The sequence below is a fragment of the Ascaphus truei genome, unplaced genomic scaffold, assembly GCF_040206685.1.
Source record: "Ascaphus truei isolate aAscTru1 unplaced genomic scaffold, aAscTru1.hap1 HAP1_SCAFFOLD_1596, whole genome shotgun sequence".
Classification (NCBI taxonomy): domain Eukaryota; kingdom Metazoa; phylum Chordata; class Amphibia; order Anura; family Ascaphidae; genus Ascaphus; species Ascaphus truei.
This window is the reverse complement of record NW_027454487.1, coordinates 1,146-18,281: the sequence shown is the minus strand read 5'-3', so window position 1 is coordinate 18,281 and position 17,136 is coordinate 1,146. Positions and strand designations below refer to the sequence as shown.

General features: G+C 43.0%; 1 long non-coding RNA gene across 2 annotated transcripts; it reads left to right on the top strand.

The window, feature by feature from the left end:
* The first annotated feature begins 545 nt into the window (after positions 1–545).
* On the top strand, positions 546–15,622 carry LOC142476428 (uncharacterized). 2 transcript variants are annotated; one of them, XR_012791669.1, is made up of 8 exons: positions 546–751; positions 1,779–1,874; positions 3,318–3,429; positions 7,005–7,124; positions 8,111–8,208; positions 9,773–9,883; positions 13,196–13,305; positions 14,677–15,622. It is a non-coding gene; the product is annotated as an uncharacterized LOC142476428 (long non-coding RNA). The 2 variants fall into 2 exon arrangements; XR_012791668.1 differs by lacking the exon at positions 546–751 and having other exon boundaries at positions 1,480–1,874.
* Positions 15,623–17,136: the final 1,514 nt, after the last annotated feature.

Sequence of the window (17,136 nt, the reverse complement as noted above, 5' to 3'; positions counted from 1 at the left end):
CTCTCTTGGTATCCGTAACACAGTTCTATCCTGGTTTTCATCATAACTTTCCTGTCACACATTCTCCATCTCTGTTGCTAACATGTCTTCGTCTTCTATTGATCTGTCTGTGGGTATACATCAGGGCTCTGTTCTGAGATCTCTCTTTCTCTCTACATACTATCATTTGGTGACCTCATCAACTCTTTGTGACAATCCTATAAATAACAAATACAAATATCAGGTCATGGGAATAAGTGATTTGGACATAAAAGTAACATTTCGGAAGTGTGGACAACTAATACATCTTGTAGATTGCCTTTACAGTGTGATGTCATTGATTCAGTAGATTGTGTGCAGACCAGGACTGCAGTACAGTGTCACTCACATGGATGACTTGCGTGGTAGAAGCTCAAGAACAAGGATGTCAAACTCCAGTCCTCGAGGGCAGCAAACAGGCCAGGTTTTCAGGATATCCCTACTGAAAACCTGGCCTGTTTGGGACCCTCGAGGACTGGAGTTTGACATGCATGCTCTAGAAGGAGCACAGCTGTGGGTGGGGGTGGATTTGCTTTGCATCAAATGGTTTGGAGCAAGGTTTATTGTATGTATTATCATAATAACAATGCAATGCTTAACTTTTATTTCAGGAGGGATGACTGCAGAACAGAAGTGAATATTGAAGCCATGTGTTCCTTTTCTTGCAAAAGAGAAAATTTGAAGGACAGTTGAAGAGAAGGAAAATTACTACACAGAGACAGATAAGCAATGTGTATATTTCTCATTTACCATTTAGTATTTGTCGTTTTATTGACTCCACACAATCCGGCTGCTACGGGTTTCACATTGAATATTTTCATCTCTACTCTACCCCTTCCTGTGATCTGAACCATGCAAGTTTTCGTTGATTCAATACATCATGAGTAGAGGGTGGCTACAGTATGAAGTAAAGACCCAAGGACCACATCTACTACCATTCATAACAAGAACATGTGCAGTAGCGCACAGCTGCAGTTCTATGTGATTGTTATGAAAGGTTGAGGTGGTTCAATTCTATGAATCTGGAGTGGGATGGATCCTGTTTGCATCATATGGTTTCATCTAGGCCAGTAGATTATATAACTTTCAGTACAGGTTACACATGGCATCAGTATTAGTGATTTAAAGAGGAGGAAAGCTTCAATGTGGAGAACAAAGCCAAGTAATGTTGAAGTTACTCCTTTTACCATTTACTTGGTCAGTCTGTACTGTCTACTCCCCACACAGCTGCTAAGGATCTTCCATTTTAAATACTTTCACCTCCTATTCTGCACTGCTTTGCTGCCCATTATTCAGAGATGCGTTCCAGTCATGTTTACCACTCTGAATCTCTCTGCAGTCATTGGTTCAGCACATCATGGGTAGAGCATGGCTACAGATACAGCAAGCTATTATTATTTTACCGGCTGATCATCCATAATATTGCATTAAAACATAGAATATCACTTAATTTCCAAAAGATTCAGTGATGCTGATAATGCAGAATCTCACAACATTTCCCATCATAATGCCATAATGCACCAGTGGGAGAAATAATCCTTGCTATATCTGTACATTGTGTGACGTATTACCTCCATGACCATTGAGAGCAAGTACATCTTCTGTATAGAGCGGCTGTGTTATGATGCAGTTATTGATCATCATTGACATAATCACAAGAATCACAAGAATCTTATGCAAAGGGAAATTGTCCGCAGCGAAGTGAGATTTCAGCCCCCAAACGTCTGTAATATTAATGCAATGTCTTACTTTTGTTGCAGTGAACACTGAAGAGACGGATCTACTACAACACTGTACAGGATGAGCATACGCTACAAGCAGCAAAATGATCTTGCAGTTGACAGTATGTTGTTCTGGTAATGTGCACAATTATTATTTATGGGCTACACACCACAGTGCTGGACATATTCTGTTAACTTCAACTCTACTCCTAACATGGAGATGTCTTCCTGGTGTTACTGATTCAGTACATCATATGCACAGTGTGGTTATGATATGATGGATTGATTTAATGAACCCACCAACCAATGATGACATCTGCATCATCTTCTGTAAAGTGCAGCTACAGCATGATATTATCAGCATTTGGTGCGGTATAATCAGAGGTATCTATGTGCTTTTGTGCCTGTTTTAAGTCCTCCAGCTTAACGCCCCTACACCTCCCACTACACAGGCATACTTACTTATGCATACACTGACATCTGGCATACCTACACACACCCCAGGGCCACTTCCTTCCCCTGATGTCAGGGAGAGGATGGGCATGCAGAGTGCAGTAAGTCTCCACGTTACTCTGGCCAACAGTCTTGGCCTACCTCCAGCATCTGTCACCCACAACATCTGTTCCCTCCTTGTAAAGTGCTGAACTATCTCACCTGGGTCAGTGCTATAGCTGATCACAGTGCCCGATCAGGATGTCACTGTGACAGGCAGCAGTGCAGATTGACCGGTCAATCAATGCAGTGCCGCAACATATGCACTAAATGAGATTTCCGTGCCCCCAGTCAGGTTACTCCCTGGGCAGTGACCCTGCTCACACCCTCCCCTAGTTCCACCTCTGATCACAATTATCTCTCTTGGAGAGTGTAGCAAATTGGAGTTGGGGGAATCTCACCTCTGCCATGCATGGTCACAATCTGGGCACAGGACCCAAATAGTGGGCAATGTGGCACTTCTTACAGTAGAGAATAAGTAACTTTATTCTTTACTTGTGTATTAAGGACCTTATTTGCATTAAATTCAGTCCACATGGGACCAAGACTTTCTGGCTTACTGAACAAAGTGGAATTGTTTCGTAGAGGGTGGAGAATTGTATTTTATCTGAAATTACCCCCTCTGCACAAAATACAAACAATTATACCCATACAAGTACCTTGTGGAAGTTGTTGCCCTCTATCTTCCTGTGGTCTCTCCCTGTTTCTCACCGTGCCTCCTCCCATTTCCTTGCACCTCTGCGTCTCCGCATATATCCCTATACTCAGAGCCGGCTCCGGTCAGTGACATGGGATGCCCAAATATGAGCATACCCATATATGGGCATCCATGCCACTGACCGGAGCCCGCTCTGTTGCGGATATGGAGAGAGACTGGGAGATTTACATCCCCTTATAATTCATATGGTGCATAGTACCGGCACGTATTGTTTTACCGGTACTGTGTACCTTCTTACTTTCACACTGGTACAGTATGTGCTGCAGTGGGACTGAGAGGGATATATTGGTAACACATAGTCATTGGTGGGGGAATTCAATCCATTTTGAAAATAGTAATGCATTGTTTTTTACTTTTTTTTTTTGCAGTAATGAAGAATGAAAAAGTTCTGTTAAAATTGAATTGGACGTGAACTGGATTCAGCATTTCATCATCAACTCTGCACCAGTGTGAATTGACGTTCTTTAATGTTCTGACAAGGTACATGCAACATCTCTTCCTCTACCCCTACACCACCCTCTGCCTCTTGCCTCTCTCTCCACCTCCCTGCTAAGCGTATTAACCCATCTAATGTAATCCACATTCCTTGTCTCACTTTACTCTTCCCTTCTCACGTGCCCTCTGGAATGTCCACCACTTCTCATTCCCCTCACCCCTGTCCTACTCGATACCTCAGCTTAATTGAACTCTCTCCTCTGACATCTACCCTTATCTCTAACCTCTCCTCACTTTCTGCTTAAACTAACTATCTTGTTAACTCTTACAATGCTATCATCTCCTCCTCCCTCCTCCTCCATCATCTATATGCCCCTTCTAGGCTCTGACACACTCATCCCTCTAAGGCCGTGATTATCATGGGCACACGCTTGGTCGTCCACAGTGCGTGCGAGCGATGCAGGGCCTCCCCGTCGCCTCGGACCTCAGTGCAGGGATTGCTGGAGCGACAGGCATGCACTAACTTTGCCTTCTGTTGCGTGCTTACTATAGACGCAGCCTAACCCATGCATTGGTTTAATTCACAAGCACGCTCTCATCACACTTCATCACATCACACTGCTGCTCTTAACACCTATGGAGGAAATCTCACAGTCTGATTTTCTACACTAAACCTTTGTCCTGTTCTGTAAAACTCTGCTCCTTTTTTTAAGGTCAAACACTACTTTTTCCTCACTCATCAACACTCCAATTTCATTCACACTGTCTTCTATGTATTTGAGTCCCACCACTGACTTTCTCCTCCCACTTAACATCCATCCTTTATTTCTCCTCAAGCCTTTGCTCACTTGAGGCAAGGTGGATGCCATCCACAAGTAGATTCGTTCTCTCCCTTCCCCCTCTCTCTTTTTCTATCTAGATCTCATTGCACTCTTGACTCCTTTTCTCCTGTCACAAAGCTGGAACCTGATCTTCTCTTCTCCCTCTACCACATGCCCTCTCAATCCTATATTCTCACTCTCACCCACATCTTCAATTCCTCCATATCCTTTGGCTCTTTCAACTCTTCCTTTTAAGCATGCAGTGGTCACCCCTATTCTCAAAAATAACCTTGACCTTGTGTGAATTTCTAACTATCGCCCTGTATCCGTCCTACCATTTGCCTCCTAATTGCTAGAACGTCTTGTGATCTCCCGTTTGATCAACATTCTTAAATCACATGCTCCTCTGGGCCCTTCACAATCTGCCTTTCCCAATGTAACCAATTATGTACATAAAGAAAATTCCCAAGGTCCATTTTACTTACTAATCCTGCTTGATCTCTCTTCTGCTTTTGATACTGTCAATCACTCTTCTCATTCATATTCTAAACTCTTTCTTCGTATCCGCAGCAAACTTATATCCTGGTTTTCATCATACTTCTCCATCACACATTCTCCATCTCTGTTGCTAACGTGTCTTTGTCTCCTGTTGTTTTGTCTGTTGGTATACCTCAGGACTCTGTTCTGGGACCTCTCTCACTACATACTATCACTAGTTGACCTTATCAACTATTTTGGCCCTTGATATCATCTCTATGCAGATGATACACACACCTATCCACCCTACCGTCACTCCTGCAATTTAGTTCCTAGTTTCGGGTCGCCTCCTGGCTATATCCTCCATGGATGACACTCTTCTGCCTTAAACCTAATGTCTAAAACTGAGCTCCTCATATTTCCCCCTAAATCTGGCCTAATATCACCTTTCTCCATCGCAGTAAACAGTACTACCATCATCCTGTCATGAAAGCACATTGCCTAGGAGTAACATTTGACTCTTCCCTTTCCATCTTCATTCACGACACTGGCTAAAGTTTGTCGATTCTTTCTCTGTAATATTTCCAAGATTTGCCCTTTTCTCTGTCAATCTACTGCTAAAACGCCAATGCATGCCCTTATCGTATGGGTTAACATACTGCTAACAGGGCTCCCTGCTTCACAACTTTCTCATTTGCAATCTATCCAAAACTCTGCTGCTTGAATAATTTCCCTTTCTCCCACAACAGTATCTGCTCATCTCCTCCTCCTCCTTAAATCCCTCTCCTTGCTTCCCATCAAGTTTCAGATCACCTACAAAGTTCTCCTCCTTACCTTTTTGTTAAGGTTCTCTATTAGTGGTGTACCGAGTACCCGGCGTTACCCGACACATTTCCAGCTACCCGGACATTACTCGAAACCGGCCACTGAGAAGTGGACTTGGCCGGGTAATACCCGGCGTCGGGTAATGTCAGGGCAGCTGGAAATAATCTTTTATACTTACCTTTCCTAAGACATCTAGGATCAGCAGCAGCAGTCCTCTGATGTTGGCAGCATCAGAGGTGTCTTCACCTGGCGGGGGGAGCTGCAGGAATCACTTCCACAGCACCGAAGCAGGTAAGCTGTGTCTGTGAGCCTGCAGCTCCCCCGCCGGCTGAAGACACCACAGATGCTGCCACCGTCACAGGACTGCTGCTGATCCTAGATGTCACCGCCACCCGGAAGGTAAGTGCCAAACCGTGTACCCGACCGGGTAGAACCTTTCATTTTGGCCGGGTACCCGTTACCCATTTTTTTATAGTTGAGGACCCAGTCCAACACTATTCTCTATTCATCTGCTCCTTCCTACATATCATCTTTGGTCTCGTTATGCCCTTCCTCGTCTCCTAAGCTCTACTAATAACTGTCTCCATTATACTTCTTACACCTCTACTGCGCACTCGCTCTCTTGCCTGAAACCCTTTCCCATCAATTTACCTGTGAAACTCACACACACTCAGTATATGCCAACATACCCTCTTCCACCCACATTTAAGATCAACCTTAAAATTCACAACTTAAATGAAGCATTTCAATAGCTTTTACTCGTTGCTACTGTCACTCATTCAGTCACTAACTATTGTTCCCAAGAAGTGCTTTATACTACAAGTACCCACCATTAAGGACAAGCATTGTCATCTACTGCACTTGTTCCCCCACCTGTTGTCTCTCTGTAAGTCTCCTTACATTTCTCTTAGATTGTAAACTACCCAGGACAGGGATTTACTTTCCTATTGTCTGTTTTTGTTTGTTGAACTTATTGTATAATAATTTCCTGTACTTTTTGGTCTCTCTTGTAAAGCGCTGAGTACACAATGGGTGGTATATAAATAGAGATATTTGCAGAGTCTAGAGACAAGGCACACGTGTATAGGTAGCTACAGTTTATCCGGGACCGTATGCATCCTTGAAGTGCCTGTCCCAGTTATTTTCTATTGATTGCAATGTAGGAGTGTCTGTCCTGTCTTATTTTTTTTATTATTATTATTATTATTATTATTATTATATATACAAAGATATATACAAAGATTGTTTCCTGTCGTTAGCATGACATTGTGTGACACAGTGTGATGTCATTGATTCAGTAGATTGTGTGCAGACCGGGACTGCAGTACAGTTTCACTGACATGAATAACTTGTGTGGTAGAAGCTCTAGAAGGAGCACAGCTGTGGGAGGGAGGTGGATTTGCTTTGTATCACATGGTTTGGAGCAAGGTTCATTGTATGTATCGTCAATAATAATTATAATAATAATAATGCAATGCTTAACTTTTTTATTTCAAGAGGAAAGACTGCAGAACAGAAGTGAATATTGAAGCCATGTGTTCATTTTCTTGCAAAATAGAAAATTGAAGGACAGTTGAAGAGGAGGAAAATGACTACACAGAGACAGATAAGCAATGTGTATATTTCTCATTTAGTATTTGTCGTTTTATTGACTCCAAAAAATCCGGCTGCTAAGGGTTTCGCATTGGACATATTCACCTCTACTCCACCCCTTCCTGTGATCTGTACCATGCAGATTTTTGTTGATTCAATACATCATGAATAGAGTGTGGCTACAGTATGAAGTACTGACCCAAGGACCACATCTACTACCATTCATAACAAGAACATGTGCAGTAGCGCACTGCTGCAGTTCTATGTTATTGCTATGAAAGGTTGAGGTGGTGCAATCATATGAATCTTGAGTGGGAGGGATCCTGTTTGCATCATTTAATTTGATCTAGGCCAGTAGAGTATATAACTCTCAGTACAGGTTACATATGGCATCAGTATTAGTGATTTAAAGAACAGAAAAACAGGAGTGGAGAACAAAACCAAGTAATGTTGAAGTTACTACTTTTTACTATTTACTTGGTCAGTCTGTACTGTCTACTCCCCACACAGCTGCTAAGGGTTTCCATTTGAGATACATTCACCTTCTACTCTGCACTACTGTGCTACCCTCTATTCAGAGATGAGTTCAAGTCATGTTTACCACTCTAAATCGCTCTGCAGTCATTGATTCAGCACATCATGGGTAGAGCATGGCTATAGATACAGCAAGCTTTATTTTACCCTAATATTGCATTAAAAAATAGAATATCACTCAGTTTCCTACAGATTTACTGATGCTGATAATGCAGAATCTCACCCTCCCATCATAATACACCAGAGGAAGAAATAATCCTTGCTATATATGTACATTGTGTGACATATTGCCTCCATGACCATTGATGGCAAATACATATTCTGTATAGAGCAGCTGTGTTATGATGTAGTTGTTATTGATCATCATTGAGATATAATCACAAGAATCTTATGCAAAGGGAAACTGTCATTAGCATAGTGGGATTTCAGCCCCCAAACTTCTGTAATATTAATGCAATGTCTTACTTTTATTGCAGTGAACACCGAAGAGACGGATCTACTACAACACTGCACAGGACAAGAGTATACACTACAAGCAGCAAAATGATCATGCAGTTGACAATATGTTGTTCTGGTAATGTGCACAATTATTATTTATGGGCTCCACACCACAGTGCTGGACATATTTTGTTAACTTCAACACTACCCCTACCATGGAGATGTCTTCCTGTGATTGGTGTTACTGATTCAGTACATCATATGCACAGTGTGGCTATTATATGATGGATTGATTTAATGAACCCACCAAACACTGATGACATCTGTATCATCTTCTGTAAAGTGCATCTACAGCAGGATATTATCAGCATTTGGGGTGATATAATCAGAGGCATCTATGTGCTTTTGTGCTGGGTAAAGTCCTCCAGCTGAACCGCCCCCCGCCCCCCACCCCCCTACACCTCCTGCCACACAGGCAAACTTACTTACACACACAGCACACTTACTTATGCACACTGACACTTGGCATACCTACACACACACACCCCACAGCCACTGGCATGCATGCAGAGTCCTGGGCATGCAGGATGGGCATGCAGAGTACAGAATATCTCCACCTTGCTCTGGCCCGTACTCTTGGCCTACCCCCAGCATCTGTCACCCACAACCTCTGTTCCCTCCCTGTAAATTGCTGCACTAACACACCTTGGTCAGCGCTGCAACCGATCACAGCACCGGATCATGTCACTGTGATAGGAAGCAGTGCTAATTGACCGGTCAATCAATGCCACGTGGCAACATACGCACCAAAAGAGATTTCCATGCCCCCTGACAGGCTACTCCCTGGGCAGTGACCCTGCTCATCTTCCACCTCTGATCACAATATTCTCTCTTGGAGAGTGTAGCAAATTGGAGTTGGGGGAATTTCACCTCTGCAGTGCATGTAGAGTCCTGTATGCAGAGTACAGAAAGTCTCCACCTTAGTCTGGCCCGTACTCTTGGCCTACCCACAGCATCTGTCACCCACAAATAATACATACACTAATACTCCCCACAATACACACTTTAATACCTCCTCAATAATAATCTCCCCAATAATATTATAGTCTTAAACACAATATACACAATACCCCCTAACACAAGATACCCAATCTAACACTCTCCTCTGCACCTCAACATAATATACACACTATAATACCCTACACACAATATAATACTCCCACACACACACACAATATACACACTATCCTCCTACCACCATAAAACACAACCAATAATACACACACACTTTGTGGATGTTGGGACCAGCTCCTTGCATGCACCAGTGAAAGAGAGAGGCCTGCCATCCGTGCCTCCCTCCGTTTCCCATCTTCTCCCTGTCTCCCTCCCTTTCTTTGCATCTCCCTGCATCTTTGCGTATACCCAGTCAGTGACGGCTCCGGTCACGTGATGCCTTAATATGGGCTTATCCATATATCTGTTGCAGAGATGGAGAGAGACCTGGAGATTTTACATTTCCTTATAATTCATATTGGTACTTAGTACGGGCACTTATTGTTTTATCAGTACTGGGTACCTGACCGTACTGGCCTACGAGTGAGAAGGCAATATTGGCATCACACAGTTACTGTTGAATATGTCATTCAATCCATTTTGAAAATAGTAATGCAATGTGGTTTTGTTTTGTTTGCTTTTTGCAGTAATGAAGAATGAAAAAGTTATATTAAAATTAAATTGGAGGGGAACTGGATTCAGCATTTCTTCATGAACTCTGCACTTGTGAGCATTGACCTTCTTGAGTGCCCTGACAGGTACACGCAACTTTAAGACTATAATCTTCATCAACTGCTGTGCAAGCTTTCGTGCTATACCTCCCCCTCCGGTTTTGATTTATACATTTGCTCTCTCAATTCATGTCCTCTAATATCTGGAGGCTCTCTCCTAGCATTTCTCTCTACCACAGCACGTCATCCCAATGTAACCTCTCTCTTGTTCTTTCTGTTTACTGTTTCCTCACTCCTCTGTAAAACTTTTCTAATTTCTCTAACTTCCACACTCCTGCTTTTATCCACATGTTCTATACACTTTCCTTCCCCTACCTTTGCATGTGTCTACACAAAGCACCATTTGTACAGACCTCTATTGCAGCTATTTCTGCACTGCTCAATGAAATGCACTCCTGCACATCCTATTCTCTTCCACCTTCCCTCATTCTCTACGCCCCCCTCTCAAAGCCCCCTCTCTCTATGTCTCCTCTCTCTACGCCTATCTGTCTCATTCTCTTGACGCCCTTCTCTCTCTACATATCCCTATCTCTGTCTCTCTCTACACCTATCTCTGTGTCTCCTTCTATGCTCGCTGATGTTGGGGGATATCTCTTATAATCTTGGACCGGCTCATATACACATCAGGCCTCCCTACTAAGAGTGTTAACCTATCTAATGTAATCCACATTCCTTTCCTTACTTTTCTCTTCCCTTCTCCTGTGCCCTCTGGAATGTCCACTCTTACTAACAAGGCTCTAGTTGTACATAACCTCTTCTGCTCTCATCAGTCACAATCAGTCATTCCCCTCACCGCATCTTACCTGTCCCACTGATTTGCCTCTGCTTAATTAAACTCTCCTCTGACATCTACTCTAACCTCTCTTCTCTCTTCTCTCTCTTTCTTTCTGCTTAAACTAACAATCTTATTAACTCTTACAATGCTATCCTCCTATCTATATGCCCCCTATAGGCTCTGACACACTCATCCCTCTAACCCACACCTTTGGCTAAATTCCCAAACACACTCATCACACTTCCACTCGCTGTTCTTAATACCTACGGAGGAAATCTCACACTTTGTTTGATTTTTCTACAGTAAAAATGTCTCCTGTCCTGTATAAAGCTGCTCTCTAGGGCTAAATACACTACTTTTTTCCACACTCATCAACACTCAAATTTAATTTACGCTGTTTTTTTTCTCTGTATTTGACTCCCTCCACTGACCTTCTCCTCCCACTTGCCATCCTTCCTTCACTTCTCCTCAAGCATTTGACTACTTCAGAGGCAAGGTGGATGCCACCCAAAAGGAGATTCCTTCTGTCCCTTCCCCCTTCTCTCCTTCTACCCAAATCTCCTTCTGCACTTGACTCCTTTTCTTCTCTTACAGAGCTGGAAGCTAATCATCTTCTATTCTCCCTCTACCACATGCCCTCTAGATCGTATCCCCTCACACCTTACTGCATCTCTTAGTCCCCACTCTCACCCACATCTTCAATTTCTCCCTATTCTCTGGATTTTTGCCCTCTTACTTTAAGCCTGTAGCGGTCACCCTTTTGTCAGAAACAAACTACACCCTATGTGCCTTACTAACTACCGCTCTGTATCCCTCATGCTGTTTGCCTTCTAATTGCTAGTGTCAACATTCTTAAATCACATGCCCTCCTGGATCCTTTACAACCTGCCTTTCGTACAGCACGTTCTACAGACTGTGCTTAAAGCTAATTCCCAAGGTTTTTCCCTACTAATCCTACTTGATCTATCGGCTGCGTTTGATGCTCTCAATCACTCTCCTCCTTCATATTCTAAACTCTCTCTTGGTATCAGTAACAAAGTTTTATCCTGGTTTTCATCATAACTTTCCTGTCACACATTCTCCATCTCTGTTGCTAACATGTCTTCGTCTTCTATTGATCTGTCTGTGGGTATACATCAGGGCTCTGTTCTGAGATCTCTCTTTCTCTCTACATACTATCATTTGGTGACTTCATCAATGCTTTTGGCCTTAGATATAATCTCTATGCGGATGATACACACACAAATCTATCCACCCCTGTTCTCACTCCTGCAATCCAGTCCCTACTCTTGGGTTGTCTCCTGGCTATATGCTCATGGATGGCACTCCACTGCCTTAAACTTAATGTCTAACACTGGGCTCATATTATCCCCTTTCTCCATCACAGTAAACAGTACTACCATCTATCTTGTCATCAAACATGTTGCATAGGAGTAACATTTGGCTCTTCAATTCCATCTCCATTCACATGCACGGCTATGGGTAAAATGTGTTGCCTCTTTCTCTGTAATATTGCCAAGATCTTCCCTTTCCCCTCTCAACCTACTGCTAAAACTCCAATGTATACTGTTATCCTATAGGTTATTTTAACATACTACTAACAGGCCTCCATGCTTCACAACTTTCTCCTATGCAAAACTCTGCTGCTTGAATTATCTCACTTTCTCCCACAACAGTCTCTGCTCATCTCCTTAAATCCCTGTCCTGGCATCCCATCAAGTTTTTGTATCACCTACAAAGTTCTCCTCCTTACCTTTTTGTTAAGGCTCTCCATTAATCTGCTCCTTCTTGCATATCATCTTTGATCTCTCGTTATGCCCTTGCTTGTCTCTTGCACTATAACCATAACTGTCTCCTGTAAACTTCTTTCACCTCTACTGTTCTCTCACTTGCCTGAAACCATTTTCCATCACTGCACCGTACATGTGAAACTTCCTCACACTCAGTATATGCCAACATAACCTCTTCCACCCACATGTAAGACCAATCTTAAAATTCACGACTTAAATCAAGCATTTAAAAAACTTTGACTCGTGGCTACTGTCCCACACCCACAGTCACTGCTAACAACTATTGTTCCCAAGATGTGCTTTCTACTAATTGTACCCACCATTAAGGACAAGCATTGTCATCTACTGCACTTCTTCCCCCAACTGCTGCCTCTCTTTAAGTCTTCTAACATTTCTATTAGATTGTAAAGTTCCCAGGGCAAGGATTTACTTTCCTATAATCTGTTTTTATTTGTCGCACTTATTTTTTAATTATTTTTCCCCTCTCCCCTAATGATATACATATAGGTTTTCCTGTCATTTGCATGACAGAGTTATTATGGTTAACTATTGCATCATGTAGACTGCCTTTTCAGTGTGATGTAATTGATTCAGTACTTTGTGTGCAGACTGTGACTGCAGTACAGTGTCACGAACATTAATGACTTGTGTGGTAGAAGCTCTAGAAGGAACACAGCTATGGGAGGGAGGTGGATTTACTTTGGATCACATGGTTTGGCGCAAGGTTCATTATATGTATGATCATAACCATGCAATGCTTAACTTTTATTTCAGGAGGGAAGAACAGTGAATATTGAAGCCATGTGTTTCTTTTCTGTCAGAAGAGAAATTTTGAAAGACAGTTGAAGAGGAGGAAAATGACTACACAGAGACAGATAAGCAATGTGTATATTTCTCATTTAGTATTTGTCGTTTTGTTGACTCCACACAATCCAGCTGCTAAGGGTTTCGCATTGGACATATTCCCCTCTACTCTACCCTTCCTGTGATCTGTACCATGCAGGTTTTTGTTGATTCAATACATCATGAGTAGAGTGTGGCTGCTGTATGAAGTATTGACCCAAGGACCACATCTACTACCATTCATAACAAGAACATGTGCAGTAGCGCACTGCTGTAGTTCTATGTGTTTTATTAAAGGTTGAAGTGGTGCAATCATATGAATCTGGAGTGGGATGAATCCTGTTTGCATCATATGGTTTCATCTAGGCCAGTAGAGTATATCTCTCAGTACAGGTTACACATGGCATCAGTAGTAGTGATTTAAAGAACAGAAAAAACAAGAGAAACTTCAATGTTGATAACAAAGCCAAGTAATGTTGAAGATACTCCTTTAACTATTTATTTGATCAGTCTGTACTGTCTACTCCCCACACAGCTACTAAGTCTTCCATTTGAGATACATTCACCTCCTACTCTGCACTGCTGTTCTGTCCTCTATTCAGAGATGAGTTCCAGTCATGTTTACCACTCTGAATCACTCTGCAGTCATTGATTCAGCACATCATGGGTAGAGCATGGCTACAGATACAGTAAGCTTTATTTTACCGGCTGATCATCCATAATATTGCATTAAAACATAGAATATTACTCAGTTTCCAAAAGATTCAGTGATGCTAATAATGCAGAATCTTACAACACATCCCATCATAATGCACCAGAGGAAGAAATAATCCTTGCTACACTACCGACACGTTTTATTGAAGCACGGCTAGCACCGCAAGCCGGGGGATGCCCCGGCGTGCTAGCCGCACTCCCTCAGCGTGCCGCGCATCACCGATGCACGGTCACGCGTCATCGGGTGCCTGCGCCCCCTGCACGCGCGTCCAGGGCTCCCCGAGGGAGCACTGGTGTCCCGCGATGTGGGGGACAGCGGCAGGGGGTTCCGGGGGACCCGACGGACCCGGCAGCGGAAGGGAGAAAGCCCCGATCGGAGGGCGCTCCTCCGCTGCTTCGGCGTGCGCCCAGCACCCTCCGGCGCGCGCCAGGTTACTGCTGCGGCCAAGAACGGGCAAATGCTCGAATAAACTCGGCCGCAGCAGTATATCTGTACATTGTGTGACGTTTGGCCTCCATGACCATTGATAGCAAATACATATTTTGTATTGAGCGGCTGTGTTATGATGTAGTTGTTATTGATCATCATTGAGATATAATCACAAGAATCTTATGCAAAGGGAAAATGTCTGCAGCATAGTGGGATTTCAGCTCCCAAACTTCTGTAATATTAATGCAATGTCTTACTTTTATTGCAGTGAACACTGAAGAGACGGATCTACGACAACACTGCACAGGACAAAGAGCAAACACTACAAGCAGCAAAATGATCTTGCAGTTGCAAGTATGTTCTGTAATGTGCACAATTATTATTTATGGGCTACACACCACAGTGCTGGACATATTCTGTTAACTTCTACCCCTACCATGGAGATGTCTTCCTGTGATTGATTCAGTACATCATATGCACAGTGTGGCTATGATATGATGGATGGATTTAATGAACCCACCACCCACTGACATCTGCATCATCTTCTGTAAAGTGCAGCAGGATATTATCAGCATTTGGGGTGGTATAATCTGGGGCATCTATGTGCTTTTGTGCCTGGATAAGTTCCTCCAGCTGAACCACCCCCCTATACCTGCCACACAGGCATACTTACAGAGCACACTTACTTATGCACACTGACACTTGGAATACCCACACACACACACACACACAGACACTGTCATGCATGCAGTGTCCTGTATGCAGAGTACAGAAAGTCTCCACCTTACTCTGGCCCGTACTCATGGCCTATCCCCAGCATCTGTCATCCACAACCTCTGTTCCCTCCCTGTAAAGTGCTGCACTAACACACCTGGGTCAGCGCTGCAGCTGATCACAGTGCCGGATCATGATGTCAATGGGATAGGCAGCAGAGCTGATTGACAAGTCAATCAATGCAGCTCCGCAATATATGCACCAAAAGAGATTTCTGTACCCCCTGTCAGGCTACTCCCTGGGCAGCGACCCTTCTCACCCCTCTCATTCCACCTCTGATCACAATAATCTCTCTTGGAGTGTGTAGCAAATTGGAGTTGGGGGAATCTCACCTCTGTAGTGCATGGTCACAATCTGGGCACTGTACCCAAATATTGGGCAATGTGGCACGTCTTACAGTAGAGAATAGAATAAGTAACTATATTCTTTACTTGTGTATTAAGGAACTTATTTGCAATAAAAATTCAGTCCACCTGGGACCAAGACTTTCTGGTTTTCTGAACAAAGTGGAATTGTTTTCCTATAATTTTATATTCTCTGAAATGTAACATCACAATAAAGTACTCCTATTTTTTTCCTTTGTGCTTTTTTATGGACTATTCCTTTATGTATTTCACTTAATGGGACTAATTACCTTACGATTAGATTTCACTTGTATTTTCTTGGGTTACTCTTTGGAATTTCTCTCTGTGTTCATTTATACTATCTTATTTAGAGCAGTCTTTGCCATTGGACCCCATTTCTTGCCAGAGAGATCTGTAACACAGAGTATTGAAGAGAGTACAGAACAGTGGTGAAGTAGATTTTTATGCTTCTAGGCAGCCTCCCTTCTCACCATGTATTCTGCCCCCGACGGTCTCTTGCACTGCTCCCTCCTACACTCACTCTTCCCTCCCCTCCCTGCTATCACTCAATGACCCCCTCTCATTCAATCCTGCTCCCTTACTCCCCCCTCACTCATTCTTCCTTCTGCACACACAATCCTCCCGAATATCACTCCCAAACAACACACACACTAATTCTCCCCACAATACACACTATAATACCTCCTTGTGACGATAGCTTCCACAGGCTTATTAATATTACACAAAAATAATTGGGTTTGAACTGAACGAGGCTTAAGATATAATAAATTGTATTTATTCCTTAGAATATAGGTGAACACAACAGATAATACAGTAACGAACAAGAAGTACACTTACTTAAGGGTTGGGGAATGAGAAGTATGATGTAGCATTTCTTTCAGCAGTGAGGAAATCATTCAGGTGATATCAGGTAACCATATCAGCAAACGAAGACAAAGGATATATGGGTGGACAGCAGTTTATAAACCATTCTCCTTCTATTCTTAACCTTAAGCACAGGGGATTACCTCCAGCCAATTACCTCCAGCCACTCACTAACGTGGGAAAGCATTCTGACCCATGCCCCCCTGCTAGTTGGCACATGCGCAGTAGAACTCTGGGGGTCTCATTTCTGAAGCCCCACATTTACGTCAGGAATGCCAGACAGTCTACCATTTGGAGTTCTGGCAGGAAAACCTTTGTTGAAAGGTGTTAACTGGAACACTTAAGACCTGCCCTGGTTTGGGCTTCGGATAAACAGTGAGGGTGATAAAACTCTTTGAACAGCACTTAAATCCTAGACATAGCGGCGTCCCCAGGGCCATCTGCTACCTTATGGCCCAAAAGAATCTCTTCTGGGTCTTTGTCCATACCTTAAGATACACTATTAAGCATAAAACATAAACGTATTAAAATATCCGGTTCCGTTAGGTTTAGCAGGTCCAAACTTCCCAGTTCGCATTGCCAGAACTGGGACACCATATGGTCCAAAAAGCGACTTGCTACGACCTAAGAAACCGGAGTTACACCAATGCACATTAAATCATTTTAATACAAAAATCTCCATTGAAAAAGAAATCTCAGCTTTTCACTAAATCCCCATTGAAAAC